The sequence below is a fragment of the Hyla sarda genome, chromosome 1 (genome assembly GCF_029499605.1).
Source record: "Hyla sarda isolate aHylSar1 chromosome 1, aHylSar1.hap1, whole genome shotgun sequence".
Taxonomy (NCBI): domain Eukaryota; kingdom Metazoa; phylum Chordata; class Amphibia; order Anura; family Hylidae; genus Hyla; species Hyla sarda.
The window spans coordinates 246,410,505-246,426,679 of record NC_079189.1 but is presented as its reverse complement, the minus strand read 5'-3'; the positions used below and the strand labels follow the sequence as shown (position 1 = coordinate 246,426,679).

General features: G+C 44.2%; 1 protein-coding gene across 2 annotated transcripts in view; it reads right to left on the bottom strand.

Annotated features, from left to right (window-relative positions):
* The window catches only part of PIK3R2 (phosphoinositide-3-kinase regulatory subunit 2), a 79,952-nt gene extending 70,474 nt beyond the window's left edge, over positions 1-9,478 (bottom strand). The window contains exon 1 of one of the 2 annotated variants that reach the window (XM_056570034.1): positions 9,286-9,478. The gene's annotated coding sequence lies outside the window, so the exon portion shown is untranslated. The remainder of the gene's footprint in view (positions 1-9,285) is intronic. The other variant, XM_056570042.1, reaches the window with a different exon arrangement.
* Between the last annotated feature and the right edge of the window lie 6,697 nt (positions 9,479-16,175).

The following is a 16,175-nucleotide window of genomic DNA, read 5'->3' as shown; positions in this document are numbered from 1 at the left end:
CTGTAAGTAATTGTTTCAATATTTCCTGCTTCTCCAAAAACCATGCCAGCCATATATTACTGATAAATCCCTGGGTAAAGACTATATTTATACATCTTCCCCATCTGTGCCAACTTTCATTTTTGCATTTCCGTTCTTTCCTGATCTACTTTTAAGAGCCTTAACTTATTTTTCCCATCTACAGACCCCTATGTTTTTTGGAGGATTTTTTTTGCATGCGACAATTTTACTATGTAATTGAATAAACCTTTTATTTTACCTTAAATGGGCACTGTCAGATACAAAAACGTTTTATATGTTGTACATTAGAGATGAGCGAACTTACAGTAAATTCGATTCGTCACGAACTTCTCGGCTCGGCAGTTGAGGTCTTATCCTGCATAAATGAGTTCAGCTTTCAGGTGCTCCCGTGGGCTGGAAAAGGTGGATACAGTCCTAGGAAAGAGTCTCCTAGGTCTGTATCTACCTTTTCCAGCCCACGGGAGCACCTGAAAGCTGAACTAATTTATGCAGGATAAGCCATCAACTGCCGAGCCGAGAAGTTCGTGACGAATCAAATTTACTGTAAGTTCGCTCATCTCTATTGTACATCTTGGCAAAACGTTAACCTTTCTAATATACACTGAAGATAAAAAATTAGAGAACAATTTATGAACTTGAAATAATGTAATATACCTTGATCATCATTTGAAGGATTTTTTTGTAAGGGGTACACCATGCCATTAGAACAGTGTCTTACAAAATAACCAAAGTATAATCAACAAAAACCGTGATGATAATTCGAGAACAACAAGGACTGTAGCACAGAGAAAGATTGTAAGTAAATTTTCTGAAGGTTACACCAGTCACCAATCAGTAGGAAGTGTACAAGCCTTTGCTTTGAATGACTTCAGCACATCTGCGCCCCCCACAGGACATCACTAGTCTCTCACACTGCTCTGGTGGGATTTTGGTCCACTCTTCTTTCAGTCTCTATCACAGTTCTGTGACTGTTGTGGATTTCTTGGCCATAGCTTTGTCACCAAGGGTTTTCCAGAGGTTTTCTATTGGGCTTAGATCAGGACTCTGGGCGGCCATTTCATGGTTTCAAGGAACTGTTTTACCCATTTTGCTGTGTGACAGGGGGCATTGTCCTGCATGAAAATTGCTGCTGATTGATGAACACAAGGAAGGAACCCCGTGTTGTTGAAGAAGGTTCTGATACACACCATGTAGCTGTATGAGAGGTCCAACTCCTGCTGCAGAAAACATTCCCCAAACCATGACACTTTCTCCTCCACCTTTCACTGACTTCTTTACACACGTTGGGTTCAGTCTTTCCCCATAATGTTTCCCATCAGACCCAAATAAATTAAACTTGCTTTCATCACTAAAATGAACTTTGGACCACTTCTCTGTCCACACAACATGCTCCTCAGCAACGGTGAGTCCGGCCTTTTGAGTCTTTCTGCTAATGAGAGGTTTGGTCACTGCAGAGAGGACTTTCAGTCCAAATGCTCTTAGGGTGCATTCACATCACGATTTTACCATCCTACTTTCTCTCACGATTTTTAACTTTGAAATCGTACAAATCTGCATGCCAAGTCGTATCCATTGACTACTTCCATTCATTAATGGAAAAAAAATGCAGCAGTTTTGATCTGCAACAGATTTTGCACAATTTAAGATCGGAGGTAAAATCATGGTTGACCACGATTTTTCGTCCAGATTCAAAATCGGATCAAAATAGTGTCAGTTTTTTTATTATTGATGTCTATGTAAATTGCATGGAATCATGTGACTGTGCGATTCTACCACATTAATCGCACACAATTTTTTTTGTACGCATTCGCAGTAGACTTCAAAACACATACACTTCAAATATATAAAACTTTATTGCCATTGGCATACATATTCATTTTAAAAACAGGATCAAATTTTTATTGAAAATCAAATGGAATTTTCATCTGTACGATTTTTGGATACGATTTTAAATTCGGATAGCAGAGATAATTTTTACATTCAATTGTATACGATTTTTTGCAAATAAGATTTCGTCCGATTTTACAGTCCGATAATCGGATGGTTAAATCGTGATGTGAACCGAGCCTTAAAAGTCAAGACACTGTATTGCGAGACAGAACCTTACCCTGTTCGGTGCTGAACTGGCGAGCAATTCCAGCTGCAGTGTTTTAACTATTACCCATGGAGATTCTCCCCATTATCCTGTCCTCTCTTGCATTCGTCTTTCGAGGGCGACCAGCCTTCTTGGGGGACTTGAATGAGTTTGTGATGTTGTAAAGATGTAATAGTCTAGAAATCACAGACTTGGAATGACCAACTTCTCTTGCTGTGGCTGATAGGGTCACCCCTTCTGGACAACCTGCTGCCGGAGGGTTTCAGTCACTTTGGAACGGCACACCATTTTGGCAAAGTCAGTGAAAACTGGAAGGTTAGGCTGCCAGTTAAATAGGGTTTGTCAGATCATGTCCAGTGTACTTCATTAGATAATTAAATTTTTTTTGTTAAGGAGTTATCCAGGGACAGAAAAACAAAGCTGTCCTCAGGTTACGTGTGGTATTGCAGCTTGGTTCCATTGAGGTAAGTAAGTTATAATACCACACACACAAACTGAGGACATGGGCAGTACTATTTTTTGGGGAAAAAATAGTTGTTTCTATTCCTAGATAACCCCTTAAAGAAGACAAAACAACATAAAAAAATCTTTACTCAACTGTTTGATTTCATCTAGCACATAATGTGCTGCCCAGAAGACCCCTTTAAGATGGTCTATGAACCCCACTTCTGGCACTGGACCCTGTACATAAATCATGCATGGCAGGAAAGAGGTGGGCATTCTGCAGCTCAGCCCTATGATTCTTGAGCTTAGAAGGGAAGCACTACTTTATAACTTTGCAGTCAGCCATCAGCTAAACAACAGGTATCAATTGTTTCATCTCCGCATCAGCCCATGTCTTTAGCTATGACATACAGCTAAAAGATTAAAGGGGTATTCCGGGCAAAAACATCTCATCCCCTCTCGAAAGGATAGGGGATAAGATGTCTGATCGCTGGGGGCCGCTGGGACCCCCGGGATCTCCCTGCAGCGACCCGCATTTTATGCATAGCTGCGTCTGCAGTTTCGGAAACCGCCGGGCTTCCGAGACAGGGACGTGACGTCACGCCACGCCCCCTCCATTCATTTCTATGGAAGGGGGCATAACGGACGCAACACCCCCTCCCATAGACATGAATGGAGGGGGCGTGGCGTCACGTCCCAATCTCGGAAGCCCAGCGGTTTCCGAAACTGCAGACGCAGCTACGCATAGAATGCGGGCTGCTGCAGGGAGATCCTGGGGGGTCCCAGCGGCGGGCAACCCACGATCAGACATCTCTTGCCTGGAATACCCCTTTAACTTTAAATGGAACTTGTCATCACTTTCATGCTGCCTGAACCATGAGACATAAGTGCAGCCCCCAGAGGATTCATTCTGTCCCACCAGCTCAGGGGCCAAGAAAAGGAAAAAACTAAAAGACAAGCGCCCCTAGTGAAATATGTAATTACACCGGTATTACAATTGGAACAGGATAAGCTCACTCACCCTGCAAAGTTGCACTAAGAGCACAATGTCTGTAAGCATATGGTAAAATGTGAATGGTCCTGCAGCCGTGTTCCTCCCGGTTCCAGGGATTGGCGGTCCGGTAAAAGTGACAGAGAAATAAGCAGTGAAAACTGGAACATGATACAGCGATGGATCTGAAAAGTATTATCTTGTGGCAAGGAAACCGTATATAACTATAAACTGTTTATTAAGGGCACATATATACGCATTTCTGGCCCGGATTGGGCCCTTCTTCACGATGAGGTGCATCAGCTCAGGAGGGCAGAGAAGCCACCGGAGACCACATTGATGACTTGTGGTTCAAGTAGTGCTGGGCGATATACTGGTACATACCGAATACCGCTATTTTAATTCTGTACGATATGAATTTTTCCTATACCACAATACCGGTCGGGCCCCTCAACCCCTTCGAGTGAATGAATTATCAGCTGCAGCGCTGCGCTGTCCCCCACATCAGGGAACTAATCATATGTGACCCGCGGGCGCTGCTACCCCCGTCCTCCTGTGAGCCGCCGGCGCTTTAGATGAACGAGTTGTGTGCCACGGCACTGGAAATGATTAATAAAGAACATCTGCACTGATTAATTTTACATATTACTGAGCCCGGGCTGCAAAAATAAACAAAATAAACTTTGGCTCACCTTCCTAAGTTCCCCCATTGCTCCGGTATCGGCCTCACTGTTCTGCGCTGCGATGGGAACGTCACAGAGCCGTCAGCGTATCATTGGCCGCAGCGATGTCCAGCCGGTGATAGGCTGAGCGCACGGTCATGAAAAGAACCGGCCGGGGAATACCGTTAAATACATACCGTGGAACCGCCATAACTTACAAAAATACTGTGATATGCATTTTTGGTCATACTGCCCAGCACTAGGTTCAAGCAGCATGAAAGTGACGACAGGTCCCCACTGAGGCCTAGTAAATACAATGGAACAACATCTTCCAATAGTCAAGTAGACTTTGTATGCATTGCTTTTTGGAGGAAATTAATCTGTACATACTGCATGCAAGTAAAACGTGCCGAAACAAGCCAATTCAAATAAAAACTAACAGCAAATCTGCTGTGTCTGAGCTAAGGGCTATGATCACATCTACATTGAAGCTCCTACAGATCCTGCTAAATAAATGGACGAACCCCATTAAAGTCAATGGGATCTGTTAGTGTCCATTGTTCAAGGGACCGTCCAGCTCCATTTTCTGACCCCGAACAGAGCTTCAGACACAGATGTGAACCAGGCTTTACCCTTGTGCAGAGTGTCTGCTGGAAAATACAGGCAGACAATCTGCACATTTACCCGATTCAGCAGGACCGCCATCTCGACAGACGGCAATGCATTCCCAAGTGAAGTCAGCAGAAACATTGAACAGGAATCGGGATTTCCACAGCAGAAGCATCTGTCATGGAAGTTCCACAGTGTGCACAGTGCAGCAGAACTTCCTAACGGAATATTTCCGCAGAATTTCGCTCTAAAATTTCGCAGTGTGAACATAGTCTTACACATCTCTGTGCCTGCATTGAGGCCAGAAAATGAGGCCCAACTGTAGATCTATTGACCTGAACTGACCATGTGATAGAAAGCTAGAATACATACAGTTAGTTTGTGCCACTAGACCCACAATAGACCCACGCATTCATATTCAGTTTACGCTTTCAGTATTTTTACTCCGTGTGAAATCTGCATTACTTTTATAATGGCAGCTGTTGAAATGGCAATGGTGAAAGAAATCAAGAGATACTGACAAATAGTAGAAAAACAAAAAAAACGTAAGAATATGTTTGGTTCTCGACCATCCTTATAAATAAGATAAGCTACAGCAATCCACTATTATGGCTTCATAAATGGATGCAGAAGACATCCCGGAGAAGATGCATACACTGTTAAGATAAAGGAAAAAGCCACAGAAATTCCTGCAACAAATCCAGCACATGTGATCATACCCAAATACTACTGTTTTAAGCCCCTTCCCTACCAGACGATCTGCTAGTTTGATCCATGGCTCAGACAGGGCAGGTGCACATAAGGATAGTGGTTTTGGCGTGGAGAACCTCACTATTATTATAACGTCTGTAAAAACTCCATGGGGCGTGCCAAATGTCCAGCCTCTTGTCACACACAGCAGTTTTAGAAGCCGAAGCCAGAAGTGGATCCAGCAGGTAAGTAGAAGGCCTTCTTTAATATTTTCCATTCCTTTTGAATCCACTTCTGGCTTTGACTCAAAAACTGGAATGGTAGTGGTAAAAAAATAAAAAAATAAAAATATATATGCTTTTTGTGTGACACCACAAAATTAAAATCTTTTAAAAGTCATGAACACATTGTTAACAGTTTAGATCCAGAGATCTGCTGCAATTGTGGGTTATATGTTGGTGAAGTGTGTGATTCCACGCGCTTCACTCCCCGGCTGTCAATCAAGTCCAAATATTTCACTATAATAGTCCATGCCAGTGTTTCCCAAAAGGGTGCCTCCAGGTGTTGCAAAACTACAACTCCCAGCATGCCTGGACAGCCAAAGGCTGTCCAGGCATGCTGGGAGTTGTAGTTTTGCAACACCTGGAGGCACCCTGTTGGGAAACACTGGTCTATGCAGTGTATTTTTGTGCTAGCAAAGTCTATGGGAGTAATAATAAACACCCATAGATATTGCTAGCACAGAAATACGCATGCATCCAACATACAGTGTATACGCTTTGTGTGACCCTACCCTCAAGGTAAGGACACGCATTGCGTATACGCAGCTTATTTCATGCTGCTCAAAATTTGCAGCCCAGTAAGGAAATAAGCTGTTGTATTCCATGAGCAGACACACAGAGCTACCCCTGGCAGCCGTGTGTGTGCAACGAAATTTGGAGGCTGACATGGCTGTGACGCACCGGCCCACCTCCAAACTTTACTGCATGCACAGGGCTGTGGTAGGGGAGCCCTGCGAGTCTGCTCATAAAAGAATATGCAGCGGATTTTGTGCAGTGTGAAATACGCTGCATTTGCACTACATGTTACTCTACACTTAAAGGGGTACACCGGTGAAAATGTTTTTTTGTTTTTAAATCAACTGGTGCCAGAAAGTTAAACAGATTTGTAAATTACTTCTATTAAAAAAAATCTTAATCCTTCCAGTACTTATTAGCTGCTGAATACTACAGAGGAAATGGTTTTCTTATTGGAACACAGAGCTCTCTGCTGACATCATGACCACATTGCTCCCTTCTGACACCTGCCCATTGCACCATATGTTTCCTATGGGGATTTTCTCCTACTCTGGACAGTTCTTAAAATGGACAGAGATGTCAGCAGAGAGCACTGTGTTCCAAAAAGAAAAGAATTTCCTCTGTAGTCTTCAGCAGCTAATAAGTACTGGAAGGATCAAGAATTCTTTTAATAGAAGTAATTTACAAATCTGTTTAACTTTCTGGCAGCAGTTTTTCCACCGGAGTACCCCTTTAAAGCACAACTGCAACCTAGATTCTAATCTAAACAGACCTTTGCTAAAAAAGCAGGCTGCTGTATACTGACAAATCGGTTTGGAAATCCCTCCTGAAGTCAGCCAAACAGTTGGAAAGTTTGGCTATGCCACTTTGTTGACTGACACACAGCGCTTGTCTGCCGGAGACGGCCCTGCGTACTTCTTCTGCGTACACACTGTCAATCAACAGTGCATCATAGTCGGAGGTTCAGCCCCAGAGCTTAGCAGACCAGCGGCCCCGCCTCCCTGACTCCCGAAACTATTTTCAAACACATTTATTGTCAGTATACAGCAGCCTGGCATGGATAGAATATTGTCAGTATACAGTAGCCTGGCATGGATAGAATATTGTCAGTATACAGCAGCCTGGCATGGATAGAATATTGTCAGTATACAGCAGCCTGGCATGGATAGAATATTGTCAGTATACAGCAGCCTGGCATGGATAGAATATTGTCAGTATACAGCAGCCTGGCATGGATAGAATATTGTCAGTATACAGCAGCCTGGCATGGATAGAATATTGTCAGTATACAGCAGCCTGGCATGGATAGAATGTTGTCAGTATACAGCAGCCTCGCATGGATAGAATATTGTCAGTATACAGCAGCCTGGCATGGATAGAATATTGTCAGTATACAGCAGCCTGGCATGGATAGAATATTGTCAGTATACAGCAGCCTGGCATGGATAGAATATTGTCAGTATACAGCAGCCTGGCATGGATAGAATATTGTCAGTATACAGCAGCCTGGCATGATAGGCCCTACTGCACAGCTTCACAAGCCTATTTTAGGTGACTTTTCCCCACAAACAATGCCCTCAAGCTAGGATGTGGAACCATCTGTGGTCTTTCTGCTAAATGTGACTGGAAAGCCATAAAGGTAACAAATAGACCAAATTCAGCAAAGCAGCCAGTATGGGCACAAACATGACGAGATAGGTTGGCAGGACCTGAGGGGCTGATTATATTGTGTTGCTATGGTCCTTCCTTCCTCTGTGAAATAAAAGTCCTATCTACTGTAACCTTCAGTGACCCCCCCCCCCCCCACATTGATGCCAGTTTCTGCTCCCCATCAACCAGATTCATAACTGACAAGATAAAGTGACTATATAGTGAGGGACATACCGCAGCATAACTAGGCCCATGTACATCTGAGGACTGGCTACTAAACACAGGAACGTGCCACGTCTGAACACAGCCACGGGCCACTATAATACAAGCACATTTTAGCAGTCCCATTACAGAACTGCTGGAGGTCTGCAGTGTGCCCGCATTATGGCCGCCTGAGAGGGATGTCATTGTCAGGACACGGTCTCCAAAATAACATTCTTTTCTATTTTCTTTTGATTTATTTAGTGAACTGCCGAATATACATTTGTATACTGCCGAATATACATTTGTATACTGCCGAATATACATTTGTATACTGCCGAATATACATTTGTATACTGCCGAATATACATTTGTATACTGCCGAATATACATTTGTATACTGCCGAATATACATTTGTATACAACACAATGAAGGAAACAACTGGTGTATGAGGACAGTTGGGGGTGCACAATGATAGGTCTAAACAATTTAGGGACCGGTCATTTACAAAGCTTCATGGGAATTTACTTTTTTGGGGGGGTTTTCTTCAAACTACTTTCTCAAAAAAGTAACTCCCCATGTATTTCTCTAGGTTCACCAGATCCCATGCCACCACCTGTAATAGGTAAGTACCTACCATCTCCTCCTACAGTAGGACTGTATATAAGAGTATGTATAGTAATACTGTGTACAAGGCTTGTGGAGAACCGTCCAGGGCCCAGCCGGCTGACTAGTCCTTCAGGGAGTCCCTGGCCTCTTCCATACTTGTCCTAAATATACAGTAAAACCTCTTGGAGAAGACCACCTCCTTATCCAGACCACATTTCCAGTCCACTATGCCCTTTGGGGGGGGTGAGGAGCACTTTTTAATGCAGCACCTCCCTCCTACACTGCGGCCAGGCTGCCAGCCTCAGCACTAGGCGCTAATTTGTTGCGGAGAAGTGGCAAAGACGCCCCCCCAGCACATAAGGCGCACAGAGACAAAGCGCAGCCGCAGCTCGGTCCCCGTGCAGACACAGCAGTAGCCCGAGGCGCACGTGTGCAGGCCAGGCCTGAGCTCCCCACTAGTTGCCGTCCAATGCCCTCTAATGCCCAGCCCGGTGCCAGCCTCCGCCGCATCTTACCGCTCTGCGCTCTCCTGGCCGGCCCCGGGGCCTCGCCTTTCCCCCCGCTTCTCTGTCCGCCTCCTGCCTTCACACGCCGAGGCTCCCGGGAGCTGCCATCATGCAGCTAGCTGAGAGGTAGAGCCGAGCGATTCCGGAAACTGCCGAGGTGACGTATCATGGCGCTGCTGAGGGCTCACGGGAAAGAACGAGCTGAAAGCCGATCCGTACGAGACAAAGCGGAGCCCGCATTCCACTGGAGCCGAGCGGCAACCCTTAAAGAGACAGTAGCCCTCCAGTGTGGGGAGTCCACTCCTACTTCATGTCTTTAGTAGGGAACCACATCTAGATCCAATAGACCACCAGTGGTCTCCAAACTGTGGTCTTCCGGGCATGTTGGGAGTTGTAGTTTTGCCACATCTGGAGGTCCACAGTTTGGAGACCACTTTGCAACACTGTTTGTCTATTCACACGGGCGGGATTTCTGCACCAATTCAGCTTCCTTGGGTGGTTTCTGGCTTGTGTGGAATTGGTGTAGAAATTCTGCATGCGGTATTTCAGAAGTGTGGAATCCCATAGAAGTCTATTGGACTTTCATTGAGGCGGACATTCTGCTGTGTGAATAGAGGCTCCCGCTGACCTGAAGGACATGTACCTATGTGCAGTATTTTCTTATATAAGAAAGAAACCAATAGGCCCCTAGGGAAGGTCTTATGGATAGTTGCATGTGGTAGAAGGCTTTTCTCTCTATTATTTTCTCTTTGTGTGGCACAGTCTTTAACCCCTTAAGGACCAAGTTCATTTTAGCCTAAAAGGACTGAGCCAATTTTCATTTTTGCGCTTTCATTTTTTCCTCCTCCCCTTCTAAAAATCATAATGCTTTCAATTTTGCACATACATATCCGTATAAGCGCTTATTTTTAATTTTTTTCCCATCACCAATTGTACTTTGTAATGACATAAGTCATTTCATTACAAAATCTATGGCGAAACAAAAAAAATAATATATATATTTGTGGGTGGGAAATAGGGGAAAAAAAACTAAATTCATTCTGTAGGTCCACAGGGGTACAAGGATATTCATTCTGTAGGTCCACAGGGGTACAAGGATATTCATTCTGTAGGTCCACAGGGGTACAAGGATATTCATTCTGTAGGTCCACAGGGGTACAAGGATATTCATTCTGTAGGTCCACAGGGGTACAAGGATATTCATTCTGTAGGTCCACAGGGGTACAAGGATATTCATTCTGTAGGTCCACAGGGGTACAAGGATATTCATTCTGTAGGTCCACAGGGGTACAAGGATATTCATTCTGTAGGTCCACAGGGGTACAAGGATATTCATTCTGTAGGTCCACAGGGGTACAAGGATATTCATTCTGTAGATCCACAGGGGTACAAGGATATTCATTCTGTAGGTCCACAGGGGTACAAGGATATTCATTCTGTAGGTCTATAGGGGTACAAGGATATTCATTCTGTAGGTCAATAGGGGTACAAGGATATTCATTTTGTAGATCCATAGGGGTACAAGGATATTCATTCTGTAGGTCCACAGGGGTACAAGGATATTCATTCTGTGTGTACCAGTATGCCTTGGTCCTTAAGGCAACATTGGCGCATTTCATAATCGGATTATCGGCAAGGTAATTGCCAATACCTGTAACGTCTAAAATCGTGAATATCGGCCGAACCGATAATCGGTTGATCCCTAGTAAGTATAAAACATTATACATACGTGTCTCAGAAGAAGAGATAGGCGGCACCACTGTATCTCAAGACTTAATGGATGCAGTGTAGAGGGTGCTGTCTCACCAATGAGTCCGGTAGTGCTAGGAATAACCGAAGGCAACCATCAATGAATAGTAGAGTAGAACAAACAACAATATCCTGCACCCACCGCAAAACAGACAACTCAAAGCTCCTCTATAGGGGGACCGGCGGACCTGGCTTGTTGGTATGCTTGGGGGGCTCAGAGGCGACTGCCGGTGTATAAAACGTTACACACTGAATTAGAGAGAGCTGATGCCTGACATCTTGTGACCAATAACACAATACCATGTGGTGACAACATCACCAGAAGCTCTATGGGGGAGATTTATCAAAGGATTTAGTCTGGTTTATTCAGTCTAAAATTGTTGCCCAGAAAGTCGCAGTCTAAATATGCAACTTTTTCACGACTTTTGCTTTAGAGGATTTTTAGGCTATTTTAGACAGAAAAATGCATTGGTGCTGAATTTAACAAAAGTGACTTTTCAGCAACAAGTCGCATCTGCTGAAAGTACGCCTAAATGTCAGACCATACTGGATCTGGTTTAAATACAGTGGTCCCTCAACATACGATGGTAATCCGTTCCAAATGGACCATCGTTTGTTGAAACCATCGTATGTTGAGGGATCCGCGCAATGTAATGTATAGGACAGTGGTCTACAACCTGCGGACCTCCAGATGTTACAAAACTACAACACCCAGCTGTTGGCTGTCCGGGCATTCTGGGAGTTGTAGTTTTGCAACATCTGGAGGTCCGCAGGTTGAAGAGCACTGGTATTGGAGGTAGTACTCACGTGTCCCTGCCGCTCTGGACCATCACCGCTGCCCTGGATGTTGCCTTCCCGCCGCTCCAGCAAGGCCTCTGCTTCCCCGGCACCCTCGCTCTCCATCACGTGGCTATGCACGCCGCTCCTATTGGATTATGGGACGACGTGCGCAGCGACGTGATGACGACTGCCATCGTATGTTGAAATGATCGTATGTCGGGGCCATCGTAGGTCGGGGGGTCACTGTACAGTAAGAGCCGTGTGACCTTTAATAAATTAGGCGCACAATTGATCGGCCTTACGCTCTGTAGTTTGGTCTATATTGATGCGGGACATAGACAACTTTGATAAATCTCCCCCTATCTGTTGAACTCCAAAGATGTGGTGCCAGTATTTCTGAAACTGCTGTACTACTGTGTACACAGAATGGATGAATCGTTGTCAGACATCCGACAGAAGACCACACAGCAGAAGCCCCTGTGAGACTGATGAAAACACTTAAGTAGGTAATGGATAACTGGTACCCCAAGACCAAGATGAAATAGGGCCCTTTGGTGCATATAATTGAGTATATTATAGTTAGAAGAACACCAATTAGGCAAGGAAAGATTATAGAAAATATTTACTAGGAAATGAAGTGCCCACATTACAATACATACATATAATAAACAAAGAATGATGGGGGAATAGGCTACAGGTGAATTTCTACACTAGAGTTCCCACCTATCTAGGATGGAAACTCCTGAACTAAGTGTGGATAGGGAAAGGGGAACAAAACTAACAGAGTTGATAATCTATGAGCTAGCCTCTCTAACCAACGTGTTTCACCCGATAGTTTATAGGGATCATCAGGGAACAAGAGGAGGTCAATAAAATGAAACAAATACAATGCAGGTATTAGATAACACAATTAGTAAACACACAAGTGTTAGATGATAGTTAGTGGGCACAGTACAGGATTAATACACAATGTTAGATACACAATTAGGATAAGTAGGCACAGCGTCAGTGGGTAAAGGATGGTCAGTCAGTCACAGAGAATAAGAAAAAGGTTGTCTTTGGTCCAGGATTACAACAGACAATGTGTGAGAAAAGTACAACAACAGAGGTCAACAATAACATAATCATATATTGGATAGAAAAAACAAAACATCAATAATGGCCATGAAGTATGTTTATGGGTGTTGAACTTCCCAAACGTCCATCAAGGACCGAAAGTTGTGCGTATGTCCGGCAATTATATACCAGCCCGCGTGGGTGATATTAGTCAACCCACGCAAACATAATGGGCCCGTATGCTGGTTTCCGGGCAATGGAACGCACAGGAAAGCAGTATCCGGTCTCCTGAGGCGCATAGTTCCCATATAATGGAACGCAAAAATGCGTTCCAAGTGCCGAGATACCGATGACAGCAGTAGTATGGTCAAAAAATAGGCGGCAGCATAGCCTAAAATAAAAGCCAAATATACTCAGCTTAGTGTAATCCTCATTGATAAATATTTAATTGATGAAAAAGTGGATAAATGATGAAATATTGTCATGCCAAAGACACTGTACCTATTGGTCTACACTGGTAGAGGACATGATATGATAAATGGCAACCAGGACTTACAATTATGTAGATACCTAATAATGAACCAGGGGGACGGAAAGACAATGAAAGAATAGATTTAAGAACTAGATATATAGACAATAGAAGTAAATAAAAAAAAAATGATGAAAAATAATATCAAAGTAAATACAATAAAGAGGGATTGTCAGTTAGATAAAAGAGGCAAAGGATATTGTATCATTTAAGCCAGTTGGAGTTACAGTTTTTAAGCAGTAAATCCATCTTGCTTCTGTTTGTATTAGTCTCCTGTCCAGATCACCCCCTCTATTGTCCAGTTTTACCATTTCTATGGCCTGAAAGGAGATGCTGAGAGGAGAACCAGGATGGACTGAGTGCATATGTTGAGCTAGAGTTTTTTCTCGTTTGTTTTTGATGTTACCAATATGCTCTAAAATCCGACGTTTAAATTGTCTAAGCGTTTTCCCAACATATCCTTTTGAGAATGGGCATGAAGCTACATAAATGACACCTGTTGAAAGGCAGTTGACAAAGTCACGGTTATTGAATTCCTGCTGATCAGTGTACCTTTTGAAGGTTTTGGATACATTGATATTATTTACACACCTTGCAGCCACCGCATCTGTATGTACCCTTCACATTATGCATTAGCCAAGTCAGATGTCTAGGTGGAGAAAAGTGGCTATGTACTAGTAGGTCGTGAGACTGATCCAAGAGGTGAGCGCTGGGTGTCACATTTGATATCTCAGCAGACAAAATACAGTGAACCAACTGACCCAGCAGTAAGACAGATTTCCACAATAACCAATGCTGTGTACCGTGAGTTAGCTGTGGTTCAGTCGAAGACAGACAAGGGTGCCCTTAACAATCCCACATCATCACAAACAACATTGGACATATGGCAGGTCATCTGGAATGGAGAGTCCTGTTTATGTTGAACCATACATGTCTGGGTCCACATTTAGCGTTAACAGCATGATGTCATATCCGGTGGGTGCATCAAAGGGATCAAAAGGCAGGTGGTGACAATGTGACAGTCTGGGGTGTGTTTTTATGGCATGCCCTAGGACTGTTTGTCATCCCACCACAATTCTTGAATGGTGATCGCTATAGGGACCTGATAGCTGACCATCTGCACCCATATCTTCAGGAGATCTACCCCATCACAGTGCGATCTCAGTTATGGGGCCCTGATCACAACAATAAACCTGGTTGGAAGAACATGACTGTGAATTCCCTACACTGCCTTAGCACCCAAACCTGCTGGCCAGTAACCCCATTAAACATGTTTGGAATCTGCTTCCACTCTTTCAAAAAATGTGCACCAACTGATGCACATGCATGAGTCGAGTTGAGCATACAGGATGTTTGCCACCTTGTGGAATCTGTTCCCAATGTTTGCAAGCCGTATTCGCCCAAAGGTAGACCAACCCGTTACTGATGCATTCCCAATGGATTCAGTGTAAATACCACAGGCACATATGGAATATGGCATATAGCAGATTACAACCAACCACAGGTCCAGACCTAAACTAGTCATAAAACTGTGTAACCGTTCTGTGTTTTACCCAGAATACTCCTTCAATGTCTATTCACACGTACACATGCATATTTGATGCACAGGATTTTAAGCTGTTTTAAAGTCATTTAGTTTACATTAAAGGATAACCGCGGGATGTACAACTTATCCCCTATCCTAAGGATAAGGGATAAGTGTTAGAACGAGGGGGTCCGAGCCCTGGCCCCCCCCCCCCCCCACGATCTCCCGAACAGAGCCCCGGCTCCCTGCAAGAAACAAACATTTTCGACCACCAGCAATGGCCGACATGCCCCCTCCATGCAGTTCTATGGGAAAGCCAGAGTGCTGCTTTCAGCAATCTCCAGCTCTGCCATAAAACTGCATGGAGGGGCATGTTGGCCACAGCAGTGTGGTCGAAAACGCTCATTTCATGCAGGGAGATCGCAGGGGGCCCCAGCAGTTGGACCCCCCCCCCCCCCCCCCCGTGATCTAACACTTATCCCCTATCCTTAGGATGGATAAGGGATAAGTTGTACATCCCGGAGTTCTTTAAAATCTTCAAAGTCAAATCTGTGCAGTATACTGTAGGAGTGAATAAACCCTAAATTTTATTCCATCTGAGATATGTACTATACGTATCTTATAGTATAGCTAAATGAAGCTCAGCTCACCCTGCCAAGATCTCAGCCACAACACGGCAGGTGTAAGGCCACACTTCAGTCCGTAGAAGATGCCAGCGTGGATAATGCTAAAACTCCTGTTTATTAGGATGTCCCTGACTTTTACTTCCTAATAAATGGAATTTCTGCAAGGGGACTACTGGGGGCTGCAAGAATTGCTAGAACAGTAGACCCAAGTCCACCATACATTCATTACTTATTCTGTGAACAGCGGATACATATAATTTTAGGAAAACTTTAAAGAAGTGTCACATAGGAATTTTTTTTTCCCCATCAGTGCCCGAGCTACAAGAAAATAAACAATAGAGCGGACTCACCTGGCGTAGCTCCACCGGTATCTTGCTCTGCTAATCTACCACGTCCTCTTCCTTGTCAGCAAATGGACGGCCATAGTAATGTCACGCCTGGCCAGCGATAGGCTGAGCAGCAGTGTGATGCACTGAGCCACAGAATTGGTCGCCGGGAATCCAAGGTGAGACTTCTCCCTTAACCTCTTGTACTGCTTCCCTTCTATGACACGCAGTAAAAAGGCGCTGTCCCGATCAGCTGAGAACCCTTACCTGCCTCCTTGTTGTCCAATCTGTGCCTCCATGCTCCAGTC